Source organism: Camellia sinensis, chromosome 12, assembly GCF_055761805.1.
Source record: "Camellia sinensis isolate YWXY chromosome 12, ASM5576180v1, whole genome shotgun sequence".
NCBI lineage: Eukaryota > Viridiplantae > Streptophyta > Magnoliopsida > Ericales > Theaceae > Camellia > Camellia sinensis.
In genome coordinates this window covers 32,554,096-32,568,520 of record NC_138972.1, presented here as the reverse complement: position 1 = coordinate 32,568,520, position 14,425 = coordinate 32,554,096, and the positions used below count along the sequence as shown (strand labels likewise).

General features: G+C 34.3%; 1 long non-coding RNA gene across 2 annotated transcripts; it reads right to left on the bottom strand.

Moving 5' to 3' along the window:
* Positions 1-4,866: 4,866 nt before the first annotated feature.
* On the bottom strand, positions 4,867-13,105 carry LOC114269775 (uncharacterized). Of its 2 annotated transcripts, none has more exons than XR_014346152.1 (6): positions 12,885-13,105; positions 10,759-10,870; positions 10,559-10,648; positions 8,185-8,252; positions 8,008-8,103; positions 4,867-5,565 (listed from the first exon to the last, which is right to left on the bottom strand). It is a non-coding gene; the product is annotated as an uncharacterized LOC114269775 (long non-coding RNA). The 2 variants fall into 2 exon arrangements; XR_014346151.1 differs by lacking the exon at positions 12,885-13,105 and adding an exon at positions 11,155-12,252 and having other exon boundaries at positions 4,872-5,565.
* Between the last annotated feature and the right edge of the window lie 1,320 nt (positions 13,106-14,425).

Sequence of the window (14,425 nt, the reverse complement as noted above, 5' to 3'; positions counted from 1 at the left end):
GGATCAGCAACAAAAAGTGTTTATTAATAATGAAAAAGGAGACACAAAGGGAGGACAAGAAGTCCTCTTACAAGGAAAGAAAACCAAATGAAATAATTAAGCCACCCATAGCACACTAACACCCTTTTTTAGCGCACCTGGAGCTTTAGCTTTAAGGTTGAGCATAATTCGTTGGATCGTAAGGTCAATCAACTAGGCAATGAATCCCTTCTTCCTCTTAGGGTTCCATTCCATGTCCTTGCAGAGTTGATCAATGTACCTATATGAAGGGTACCAATGCAAGATCTCTGATAGTACTTGTCAAATTATCGCTTCATGTATTTATCCCATTCCAATACATCTTTTCCCCTCTCTTTAATGCTGGGTAGCTTGATTGTGCCATCAAGAAGCTCTGCTAGCCATCGGCACCTTATCTCTGAAACATATAGGTTTGCTATACTCTCTGAGAATCCAATTATCGCTAGCTGTGGAATTCGGGGATGAATGCATTCCCTTTGAAAACAAAAAGTTAGTATCAATATGCTTCTAGTCACCATACCCTTGCTTAGAGCATCTCCAATGGATGGCTAAATCAGCTGCCAAAGCCATAATATAGCAGTTTGGGAAATCTTGGCTTCTCCAATGGCATGCTATAACAGCTGCCAAATTTGGCAGCTACTTTGGCAGCTGCCAAATCTGCCAAGTCACCCAAAATTAAACTGTTTTCTTCCTTCCCTCCTTCCCTTTCAGTTGGGATTTTCCATAATGCTTGAAGTTTTTTTTTTTAAAGAAATGAAATTCACTATGTCGTTTAAAATAGAAATCATCACAAATTAATCAGAATGAACAAGAATTTCAGCAAATTCATCAATATTCATACCAAATTCATCAAGAATTTTAGCAATATCACAAATTCATCAATGAACAAGAATCTCCAAATATTCAAAGAATCAATGAACAAATTCATCAAAGAATTTCAGCAATGAACAAGAATCTGCAATATTCACAAATTCATCAATATCAATTTCTCCAATATTCCAATATTCACAAATTCTCCAATATCAATATTCACAAATTCATCAAGAAAAATACCTGGATGAGAGAAGGTTGATCCGAAGGTGGATGATCTGGTGGTGGATGAGAGAAGGTTGATCCGAAGGAGAGAGAGAGAGAGAGCTTCGGGTGAGAGAAGATGGGAGCTTCGGCTGAGAGAAGGATGATCTTCTGAAAATCATTATTCCGAAGCTCTCTCTCTGATCTTCACTGATCCAAGAAACAAGAAGAGAGAGAAGGCGAGAACCAGCCGTTGATTAATGGGCAGGAGTGTTTCGAAGTGATCTTCACTGATCCAAAGTGTTTCGAAGCTCTCTCTCTCTCTAATCTTCTCTGAAGTTTATCTGAAGTGTGCTATCTCTCTCTCTGAAGTTTCGCAGCTCTCTCTCTCTCTGATCTTCTCTAAAGTCTCTCTCTGAAGTTTATCTGAAGTTTATCCGAAGTGTTTCGAAGCTCTCTCTCACACAGACACATGATTAATCTCAGTCGTTGATTAATAACAATCCAATGACTGAGATCCAAGTGTGCTACTTTATTCATTAAAAATTAAATAAAAACATAAGTGAAACATATCCACTACGGATATAAATGATCATATTTTTATGTTAAAACGGCTATAAAAAAATGGCTTTTTTTTTCTTCTATAAATACAAACCTTCTCTCCTCTTCTTTTACTCAATTTTATTTCACAACAAACTTTCTAAGTTACATTTTTATTTATATTTTCTTTACACATTCGGTATGGAAGATTCATCAAAAATAAAGAGAGGAAAATCATTCACCATTGCTGAAGATATGACACTTTGTAAAGCTTGGTGTCACATTTCTGAAGACCCAATTGTTAGCAATTCACAATCTTATGCTCACTTTTGGAGGAGAATTTATGCAAATTATTGCTTCCTTCAGAATGATCAGTCAAGAACACAAGTTTCAATCCAATCTCGGTGGGGTACAATCATGAAATGTTCTAACAAATTTCGTGGATGTTTAGCGCAAGTCGAAAATCTACACCTAAGCGGGATGTCTCAAGTTGATCTAGTAAGATTTCATCTTCATTTATTACGTTAGTTTTTTATTTTATTTTATTTCGTCTCATATAAAAATTAAATAATTACTTAATTTAATATTTTATTGATACAGATGCTTCAAGCAAAACTTTTATACCATCAAGATGAAAAGAAACATTTTGCTTTTGAACATTGTTGGTCAATCTTGCAAAACAATATCAGGTGGCAAGATGTAACTCCTACGAATATGGTGAAGTCAAGGATACATACACCATTTTTCCCTGATTCAGCCCCCGATTCCCCTATGGATAACTACATTTCTCTTGAAGATGACACCAGTCCAAGTGTTAGTAACAATCCAACTGTCGGTGAGGGCAGTGTCTCTGCAAGGGGTAAAAAGCCTATGGGTAGGAAAGCTTCAAAAGAATTATTTCGGAGGAATCAAGTGGTTGAATTTGAAGTCCAAAAAATGAGCATACAATTGGAGACATTTAACTAACACCTTGTTGAGAAGGAAAAGGAAAAAGATGAAAGAGAAGAAAAAAGGATTCAAGCACTGTAAGAAATGAAAGAACTTGAGATCAGAAAAGAAGAACATGAGATAATGACTACGGACATTTCTCTTTTGGACCCTCAGACAAAAGCATATTACGCAATGCGAAAAAATGAGATTTTCGCCAAGTGGTCCTCAAATGTCAGTAGCCTAAATTACTATTTTCCCATGCCTCCTGATGAATAATTACGGGATAATGTATTTTTAAATTTAGCAATGTCATTTAATTTTTAATTTGGATGGTTGTTGGTGGTTGGTTGTTGGTAGGTAATTGGTGATTGTTTATTTTTTATGTGTAGTTAAAAAAATTTATTAAATATGTAGTGATATGTTTTTTGGTGGGGTGAATTAATCAAACAAAATTTTTTTTTCCAATTTTTCATCTTTTTTATTTTTTATATTTGTCTAGTTGGGAATAATATAAATATATAATTTTTTTAACAAACAGGTAAAAAAATATCACAAAAGACAAAATAAAAAAAAAATCACAAAAATATTTATATCCAAACAACACTTACAAACTTGGAGGGAAAGTTGGTTAAGATTTGCTAAAAATAGCAAATGACCATTGGAGCACCATTGCTATAATTTGACAAAATAACACTATTCATTGTCAAATTATAGCAATAGCATTATAGCAATAATAATTGGAGATGCTCTTAGCAATATAGTCATCTAAGATTTTACTTTTTTTGATGAAGTAATCTAATATTTTGGGAACATCATATCTACTTACTAATAAGGGGGTATGTGACCATTTTCTAGAAATATATAAACAAAATTACCACATGACTGCATGCCATTAAACCACCACACGATTGAACTGAAATTTTTGACTCACCTAATATTTTTTGCTTTTGCAATTTTAATAACTAGTCAAAACATTTTATGCTGATTAAATTCATTACATATTTTGACTTTATGTTTTGATATTAAATTTCAGCAATTACAACTATGGACAAGTTGGAGAGGCCTTAGGGTTGGATCTCCTAAACAACCCTGATCTAGTAGAAACTGACCTGATCATCTCATTCAAGATAGCCTTATAGTTCTGGACAACCCCACAATCACCAAAGCCTTCGTGCCACACGGTCATCACCGAAACTTGGATGCCGTCTACAGCTGACCAATCAGCAAGTTGGGTTCCCGAGTACGGTGTCATCACAAACATCATATATGGCAATCTCAAATGCAGTCATGGCACGGATTCAAGGGTTGAGAGTCGCATTGGGTTCTATCAAAGGTATTGTAATGATGAAATATTCGGGGTTAGCACTGGTTGACTGCAACAACCAAAGGCCTTTCGGATTCAGACACTTGCTTGACTCTACGTAATTGCAACATCCCTACAGTTTTTGCATCAGTGCAAAACTGCACAAGCCACTGTCGTACTAAGTACAATAAGTGTACAATAGTAATGACTCTTTTAAGTTTTTCTGCCCTGGGTCCAAGTAGTTGCAATGAATTAATGAACTATTTACAATATGTGATCCAAATAATATAATAGGTAGATGTAAGAGTACAATTTGTTCAAAAATTGTCCCTATCCCATCCTAACGTTCCGTTTGTTTGACCGAAAACATATTTTGAAAAATATTTTTTATTTTTTGACATTCTAAAAAATTTAACAGAAATTCAAAACAAACTCATTTGGAATAAAAACATGTTTTATTTTTGAAAGTGATAACGTTTTCCCAACTAAATCTTACTAATGTTGCCACTACACCACTGCCACCCCCACCCACTTGCCCCTCCACCTCCACCACCAGCACCACCAACACAACCACCTTCACCGCTACTAATACAATCACTAGCCAGCACATTAGTTTTAAGGTTGCAACCAAACATAAAAAAATGTGATCTACAAAGAACATTTTTTTAATAAATATTTTTGTAAAGAATTTTTTTGCCAAATCAAAGGGAATCCAAGTAACACTACATTAAATATTACTTAAAAGCTTATTCGTGAATTACAACAAAATTGGCTACTACTAACTTCCATTACACTACATTTCCTGCCATTAGATATGTCTGTGTAGGGGTGAGCATGGTTCGGATTGGACCGGATTGGGATAAAACCAGGACCAATCCGTTATCTACGGTTCCTGAAAAATTGGAACCAATCCAATCCGTTTAAATCATGGAACCAATCCGAACCAATCCATTTAAATACGGATTGGATCGGTTTAGGACCACGGATTCACATAATGAAATAACAAAAAAATATATATAACATTTTAATTTCATAAAAATATAAACATAGCGCTATATTAGTTCCACAATAGCAACATCTATTTCTATAATAGCGACATACTATGCTAGAATTTAAACAACCATAAGAAAACTGGTTTCACCATAAGTATTTAGACCATTACAAATTAAAACTAAAAACTAACAAACAAAAGTAATAAAAGAAGATATTATACGGTTTTAGGTTTGAGTTTAGATTTTATATAGAATAAGAGAAGATACTATGGAGAAGGATGTATAATAAAAATATATATTATTTGTATACGGTCCGGATCGGTTCCAATCCGGAACCGTGGGGTTCAATCCGGAACCAATCCATGTACTACGGATTTTTAATTTTTCAATTCGGAACCGAACCACGGATTCAAAAAACCAATCCAAACCTATCGGATTGGACTGGACTGGATCGGATTACGGATTTTACGGATTCCTTGCTCAGCCCTATGTCTGTGTGGGATAGATCCAACCTGTATGGGCTCTGTTCAAACCTCACCAATGGAAGAACTGGAGGAGATGCCGCAAATGGGATGTCTTTATATATGCATACCAATTGCAGAGACTTTAAATTTCTTGCACACGGCCTCGTAGAATATGTCATGCCTATATCTCCTCAACAACCCCTTCAAGCTTTGGTTTGCTCTTGGCTCAGCCACATCGTTTTACATCTTTACCCAACAAAAGCTCTAATGCTTTCTCAAAGGTTATATCATTCGGCTTCAAGTTCTGTACAGAAGGTTTAAATAGATGAAAACCAAGTTAACAAAATAAGAATTCTCAAAGATGACAAATATATGAATGGAAAAAAGTGACTATCAAAACAAATAATATGCACTCTGAATGAAATAATCTGAACAGGGACCAGAGAATATTTTTTAAAAAGAATTTTCCTCTGCTCCACCCCATCTCAACAAGTAACTGAGATGTATACTGTTCATTAGACTATTCATTAGACTTCTTCCAAGCTGTACTTGCCTCTTTGGATCTTTCAAGTTACAGTGTGTTTCGTTTCTGTTTCCCCTTCTACTAGTAGACAATGGAGTTGGGATCTGAAAACTTTGACTGACAATCTCATGCAAACTTTCCAAGTCGCACTAAATCTTTGCATCATGGATGGGCAGTAAATTTAACATGGTTTACCAATTAGGGTGAATGTTATGCGTGTATTATTTTTTTTTCTCTTCTTTTTTGATGTGAAACAAATTCAATTAAAAAATACAGACTTAAGGTTCAAACAGCAGTCTCTCGGAAGCAAGAAAAACGTGTATGTATTGAACCAGCATAGGAAAACAAATACAAAAGCTAATCAAGAAGTAATAATCTCACCAACAGAGTGAATCCACATCAAATTTGCTTGATATGCATTTTAAAGATCTTAATATCACAAATCTGCACTTGAGTTTGTGAAAAGATTTTTCTTTTTTTTTTCCCAATTCTTGATCCAATTTTCCATCCACTTAATCCAAATTTTAAAACATTTCTGATGGGAAGATTTACAAGAGGAATTCACCAGTTGAGTTCAAGGGAAAATAATTGTTTGCCAGTAATGATTTGCATTCCTCGGACATCACTAAATGTATATCACATATCCATTCCAAACAACACTCAATCTCTATGACTACACTCCTAAAGGTTTATTTAATTATAAGCCCACCAAATTCAATGCATCACTCCTAAAGGTTTATTTAATTACACGCCCACCAAATTCAATGTATCATACAGCGTGCAGCTGTTTGTCCATATATCAGCCCGCCTACTCAATCCTATTACTGCACTCCTAACGGTTCATTTAATTATAAACCCACTAAATTCAATGTATAATACAGTATGCAGATCGGCCAATCTACTCAATCCTTATGACTGCACTCCTAAAGGTTTATTCATATATTTATTATTTAAATTAATAGTCTATATTTTTCTTTTTTTTGGGTACATTGGAGGCTGTAGCCTAAGGGGAGTCTTGCCTGTGACAAGACTTAAAATCTTGACCTCCTAATGAGATGTAGGTGTTCCAGCCAACTGGATTATTCCAGTAGGTCATAATCTTTCTCTTCTTGTTAGTTTAAGAGGGCAGCCCTCTAGCAGAGCTGTAGTTCTGCCGCTAAAGCATTTCCGAGGGTCCAATACTTTGGAAAAGTTGTACATTGCTTTTGCAAAAGCCAAAAATACTCCCAATAGTTGTATGTTTCTTTCTTCCTTTCTATTCTTATTTTTTTCATTTCCCTCCTTGTTTTGGAGAGGCTTAATATTTGCTCGTTTTGCCTTAAATTTGGTCTCTGAAATCAAGAACAGAATATGTCTATGGCAGGACCCTTGAGATTCAATCTTCCCACCTCACAAGGGGAAGACAGGAAAAGGAAAAAGGCAATCTCACAAATAAATACACATGCAATTGGTTGGTACTTGATAGTTAAAAGTATAGCATATGTGCATGGTTCATCATGTGTAATTTAATCAATATTTAAGACATATAGACAACTCAGGCCTGTCGTTACGTGACAAGCATTTCATGCTGGAAATTCATTCTTTTGTTTTGCCAAATTATTACTCAAGTTATGTTTCACAAACTTTCATATAACGCTTTAGTAATTCTTTTCATCGCTGTCTGCACAACTTGTTCAGTATTCAATGTCTTTGACAGTGTCTTCTCATTATTTTGGGACCTCAAAATGACAGTGACGGCAGATATTTCACTCCATAAATAACACTTCCTATATATGTATTAACATAGTTCTCCATTAGGTGTTTCATATCTAATTTTTTAATAAGTACTAGGTGTTCATATTCAATTTTTTATAAGTATTAGGTGTTCATATTCATCTAAAATAATACACCTACCCCCAAGTGCCACATTTAAGGGCAGATTTCGGCTTCTGGCCCATCCAACTCCTATACCTACTTCACAAATTGATAAAAATACTCCGAACTATGTATGGCTGAGAATTGACCTATATACACCAGCTGTCTAGTTTTAAGAACCCATTTGTAAGGTTTTGCTATAGGAGGCTAATATGGTGGCCAATAGCTTATTAGTTAAACTTGCTGTGGATACTTCTCATACTCAAATGAGTACTACAATAGGAGATTCAAGCTGAATTTAGTGAAGAAAAAGAGTTGGAAAATACCATAACTATTTAATAAAGACATGCTTAACAAAGAAAGATATACCTCAGGTACAGGCGTGATTGTGTGTCGATGTCTAATGGAAAATCCAAACTTTTCAAGCTTCAATACAACTGGCTGGCCATCATCAGGATGGTTTCCCTAACATAGATACAGGAAAACTAAGTTTGACAATGATAAATAAAAAAAATTTAAAAAACGAGTATTTAGATGAAGACATACCAATGTTGCAGGCTAGTGCAGCAACTCAATAGCATCTTGCAGGGTAATAGAGTCTATATTTTTTTTATCTGAAATAGCAAATGTTACTTGTCAAAAAAAAATTCTGAAATAATAAATGTTTTCAATCATGTATGAATTAAATATTACAACAAATACAAGTCATTTTATTCATTTATTTTATTTTTTATTTTTTTTTTGAGGGGGGCGAAAGAAGCAGGTAGTGTTTTACAGATGCATGAACTGCCATATCGAAACAGTTCATAAAAAAGTTCTGAACTGAAGCTTGTGTATGATATCCTAAAAAAATAAAATGAAGGCATGGATCAAAGTCGATCTCCCATCTGTAGATGCCTAGATGCACCAAGAGACCTCAGAGAGCATCCACATAATCCATATTTTTAAGATTCTTTTTCTTTTCATTCTTTTTTTTATTATTTATAAATCCATATTTTTACAATTAATCCACAACAGCCAGAATTTTTGAGCACCAAGTTATTGCTTCATGGCCAAATGCAATTATCCTCCAGGTACTCCCCTTGGAGGAAAGAATAATTTTCTCCATAATAATAAAAACAGAAACATACTGATGAAAAATATATTAGTGCATATCAACTTTGGTGCTTAAAAACCTTAGTGGAAGCTTCACGTGCTTTAGTAAAGGTTTTTAAAAGGGGGAATTAAACAAACTAGTAAATTTTTTTGACATTCTATAGTTATATGATTGTAAATATGTCATACATTAGTTATATTCTTTTACCTATAAAAAATATCATGCAGAACTTTTCATACTTGCGGATAGCATCTTTTTTGCCCTAGGCACATGATAAAAAATTTTAACAATTAGAGGAAGCTAGATATTCTAATACCGAAATCAAATTGTGATACAAATAAAAACTGGATGAAATGCGACTTTTAACTTTGACAAAATCATATTGGCGCAAAACTAGATATTCTAATACCAAAATGTTTCAGAAGTAGGACCAAGACAAGGAAAAGAAGAAAGGGATGAAGTATAAAAGGAAGATTGATGACCAAATGATCCGACAATATGATTGAGAGATAACCAGAGACACTGGAATGGAGTTTCAGCTCAGTGGTTGAAGCACAGTTGGCTCTAGAATAATGTGACAAACATTGGCAAGAATAGAGGGGCAGCTGCCTAAAGCAGAGAAGATTTTCAGGAATAACAAATGAGTCATTATTCAGCCAGTGAGGATCATGCTGGAACAGGTGAACCTTCCAAAAAAAATCAAGAAGTCTAAAAGGACATGAATGGAAGTAGTGAGAAAAACGACCTGCAAGGTCAAGAATAAGGGAAAATATTGCTTTAAAGATTAATGGAATTTATGAAATTAACTACAAAAGTAGTAGTGATATTCTGGGAGGATGATGTGACCACTGTCAATTCTATAGGGAGCTGATAAACTGCACTTTTTGTATCCCACTTTTAATTATTCAATACTGATGAAACACAAGGAGCAGAGGCCATATAGCAACAAACAAAAATTATTCATTAACGACAATAAATATGACACACTATTGGATTCAAATAATAATAAGAACAACGACGACTACTGCATCTGCATCTACAATACTAACAACAAAAGAAAAGAAAAACACTCTAGAAATGGGTATCAACAGAAGAAGCAAGATATTCATGTGGCCAGTGGTGGAGCCATCATTGGCCCAGAGGGGGCAGTGCCTCCCCTCAACTCTTTTAAAATTACAAGTTAACCTGTACTTATAAAGTTCTTCAAATTGGCCCCTTTGAAATTTTATACATGCCCCTTAATCTTTTATAATCCATCTTTTTTTCTATCATGCAGTTCACAACACAAATATGCAAAATAAAAGACATATTCCACAAGGTGTATTCTTCTTCCAAGAGAACAAGTGTCAGCACATGAATGCTTGCATAAAGAGAGAAAAGCATGCAAGAGCAGTCTAGAATCTCTAGATATGTTTATGTTCAGTCTTATGTTTATAGATTTTATGATAATATTATGCATAAATTTATGTTTAGATTTATTGATTTCAGTCTGTATATGTATGGATTTTTTGAAATTTGAAGGCCTGATTTGAATAACCAAATTAAACCAAACAGGCATGACCCAACCCTTTGTATCTGATCCACAGATGATCCCTTGATGTTAATTGTTTTGAAGGGGAAAAAAAAGGAAGAAAATTAACATCACAAGACTTCCCTAATGACCAGTAGTGGCTAAGTATTCATCCCTAATTTACTTGAAAAGAAAACGAAGCATAGATGCTTAACTTAAGCATTTACATATATGCAGATAATGGCAGTAGGCCAGGAATTAAAGCTCCAAAAATTTAGTAGTCCCATTACAAATACAAATGAGGCTAAACATACTTGAGAAACCGAGGCTCTTTTAGGCAAGTATCCCTTCCTGTCCTCACCAAGCTGAACATAGAACCCATAAGGACCATTCTTCAAGAGAATCTAAAAAATAAAAATAATTCCAATACATACATTAAAAGCAGTAATAAGCTTCTGAAGATGATAAAGATTCATTTTTCACATAATTGATGTTAAATCAAAACAAGGAAAACCTTCTCATTTGATCCAGGGTAAAGGCCTAAACATTTTGGCTCCTCCACTGTGTCGCTATTCTGAGGAGTAACCTCTTCATCATCATCACCGTACAATGTCTTAGCAATGTACCTGCAAACAACCCAACCATAAAAGCTATTTATAGTGACCAAATAACAAAATATTATTTATCAATAAAGATTGTTTGCAATCAAAACTTGAAAAGCTTAAAAATTATAAATGAATAATTACTACTAATTATTTCCTACAATCAGGAATACAAGAAAATGGGTTAAAAAAAAATTGAGAATATACTAATTTAGTGGCTTAAATATGAGATAAATGACTATATCTCATTAAACCTTTAAACACTAGATTGGACAATGTTCCATAACAAAATTGAGAAAGAAGCAAACCCTAATCGCGCAAGTGTCAAAGAAGCTCATCAATGGAGATCGCATAAAGTATGAATTTAGGCACTAGAGTCAAGGATGTAGAGATATCAGGCAATTGGTGATGAAGTCCTCTGTCAAAACCCATTCCAAATTGTGCACTTTGTAAATTTTGGGTTTTGGGTAGTTCTGGTGGTTAGGTTTTAGGTCAACTACGGTGTTGGGTTGAGTAGGAATGATTTGAGGGTAGCAAAGGTAGGTAGGGAAATTGCGGATATTGGTAGGGGAGTGACGGAGGTAAGTAGAGATGATCGAGATAGGTGGAGAGGAGTGGAGGAGTGATGGAGGCAGATGGGGAAGTTGTAGAGGTGGCGAGGGAGGGTGAAGGAATGTGCGGACGCAGGTTGTTTGCAAAAGACATTGAAAAAAACAAGGCTACTTTTGTTATTTTATAAAAATATGTCATGACTTTTTTAGGTTTTTTTAGTCTTCCATAGTTGTTATTTTTAAAAAGTTGGCACTATTTTGTAACATTAGTTTCAAGAACCCAACCAAACATAGGGAGACATTTTTTCTAAAAATGTTTTTCGTAGAAAATGTTTTCCATGGAAAAATGTTTTTTGTTTAAACAAACAAAGCGCAAGTTACAATAAAAATACAAGTACAGAGGCCCATATTTGTTGCATTTTACTAGGATAAATGAACCAATAAGGAAATGAACAATATATAAAAGGTAACATGATTTATAGGAAATTGCTAAAAAAATGTGAAACTATCATTGCAATTGTAGGAATTTGTATTCAATTCACTACACCATAACAATATCAAAATGATTCTGATGACTCACCGACAAATGGAGCTTATGCAGAAGAGAAGAAGCATTTAAGAGCGAAGTAAGAGAGAGAAGGTTAAAGTCTGATGATACCATAACAAGCAACTCCAATTGTTTGAGAGAGTTGAATCTAGTTATCCTTGCAGGTATTGGGAGGACTTGAAGAGAAAAGAAGAAAAAAGTTTTATATAGAAAAATATCCCATTTTCATACACAAAATGAAAAAGTACACAATAAAGAGTAATAATTCTTTCATTTTTTTCATCTCATCTGTTGTCAAAACTAGTGATAGGGTTTGAAGCCGAGGAAGAACATTTGCAATTCCATTGAACATATATATATATATATATTGTATGCCCCTCTCATATGCAACCATGAACCTGATATGCACTTTTTCCAGCCGAGGAACGTCAAGAAAAGAGAAGTATTTCACTTCACCAATATATGCAAATGTGGTAAGACCAATAGAATTTATGCACAATCAAAATCTTCAAATGGAGGGATGGACCATGAATGCATAAAGTTTCAGGTAGAATACTGTTCTTTAGCCTCAACCATTCAAGGTTTAAACAACTAGAAAGGATACTGTTAGCACAACTTTGATTTAGAGGCACATGTTCTAAATCAAGGGATTTAGGAAGACGAGCCTGCTTACGTGATTAGGGGTTGGCCTTAGGTTGCATGATTTTAGGCACAAATACTTTAATTGAGATTAATCACCTTGAGGTTGATGAAGAAGCTGACAGGGAAAATCATATAAGTTATTACTTTGGCTTTTCAGTTTTCATTATAATTGCAAATCTAATCCACCTATCAACATAACCAGCGTACTCGTTACCAAGACAAAAACAGATCCTGAGAGTGAGTAGCCTTTGACCATTGTATAGCTCCAAAAATTAATCAACTCCAGTTACAAACTTACTCTTATTCTCCCATGAGATATCTGAATCTCCATTTGAGTACCTTGCTTTGTAGTTGATTCCGAGCACAGTATGAAGATCAAAATCAAGATTCAACATGAATGGACAGATATATTTCCATCTTCTAGACAGTATCCTTGCCTTGATAGAATCTCTAATACTCAAAAACGAGAGAATGAAAGAGAGAATGTCATTTGGCATTTCAGTAAGATGATTAATGGGTTTGAGGTCATTGCCCTAACATATTTCAACCAACGAACATGTATATTAGCAAACAGTAAATTACTTTAATGGACACAAGTATTTTCTAGGGCTGAGCAAGAAATTAGTATAATTCGTAATTGGATATTTAGTTTGATCTGATAAATTTGAATTGGTTTTTTGAATTTGTGTTTTGGTTTCGGATTGAAAATTTAAAAACCCGTAAGTCACAAACCAATTTTGGATTGAATCTCACGATTCCGGATTGGAACTGATCTGGACCATATAGAAATAATTTATATTTATATTTATACTATATACCCTCCCATGTAATATAATTTATTGTTTCATATAAAAGCTAAAGTCTAACCCTAATTCATTCACGCCACACAGTCTCTAACACTCTCATCTCTCTCTCGGTACTCTCTCTCGCCACACTGTCTCTAACACTGTTATCTCTCTCTCGGTACTCTCTCTCTCTTCTCTTTCTCATCTTAGACTGAGTTCTCTCTCTCTCGATACTGTCTCTCACACTCTCATCCATCTCAGATCAGATCGGTGAGCTACTTGTCTCTCTCTTGGTGAGCTGTCTCTCTCTCTCTCTTGATGACACTGTTTTTCTGTTTCTAAAATTGGTGTGGGTGTGTAAGTAAGAGTTTTTATTTTTATTTTTTTCTATTTTTATCTTAAATGGGTGTGTGTATATTTTTTCCTGTTTTTATTTTTTTTTCTAAAACAATGACTTCTTTATGTAAGGAGAGAAATAGTGTATCTTAAATGGGTGTGTGTGTATTATATGATTCTTGTTTTTATTTTTTTCTTTGGTTCTGTGGTGTGGATAAATTTTTTTTCTTTGATTTCTAGTATGATTTCTGTGGTATGGAGAGAAACCGTGTATATTTTTTCTTTGATTTCTGGTATGATTTCTATTCTCTAATAATATTAATCCTATTTTTTTGATGTATTTCTTTTTCTTGTTTGATAGATGCGTACTAGAGAGACAAATGATGTCATGACCTCTCTCAGTCTCAGTCTGAGCCAGAGTATGATCCTCAACCTGAAACTCCTTTTGGTTCAAAGGTATGCCCCCCTTTTAAAACCAGTTTATCTCTGTTTGTTTGCTTAGAATTTGTGGAAAGGGAAATGTCTACTACTGTTAAATTTGTTTGTTGTTGTCTACTACTACTGCTATTTGTTTGCTTGGAATTTTGTTACATAAGATGACATTTTGGAGAATTGGTGATACTGTTTTAATGGGTTTTTGTTATTTTATATGTTGATGTTTTTGTTGATCAATTCACACATGATGCTGTTTGCTTTTGTTTGCTTTAAATGTTCTATA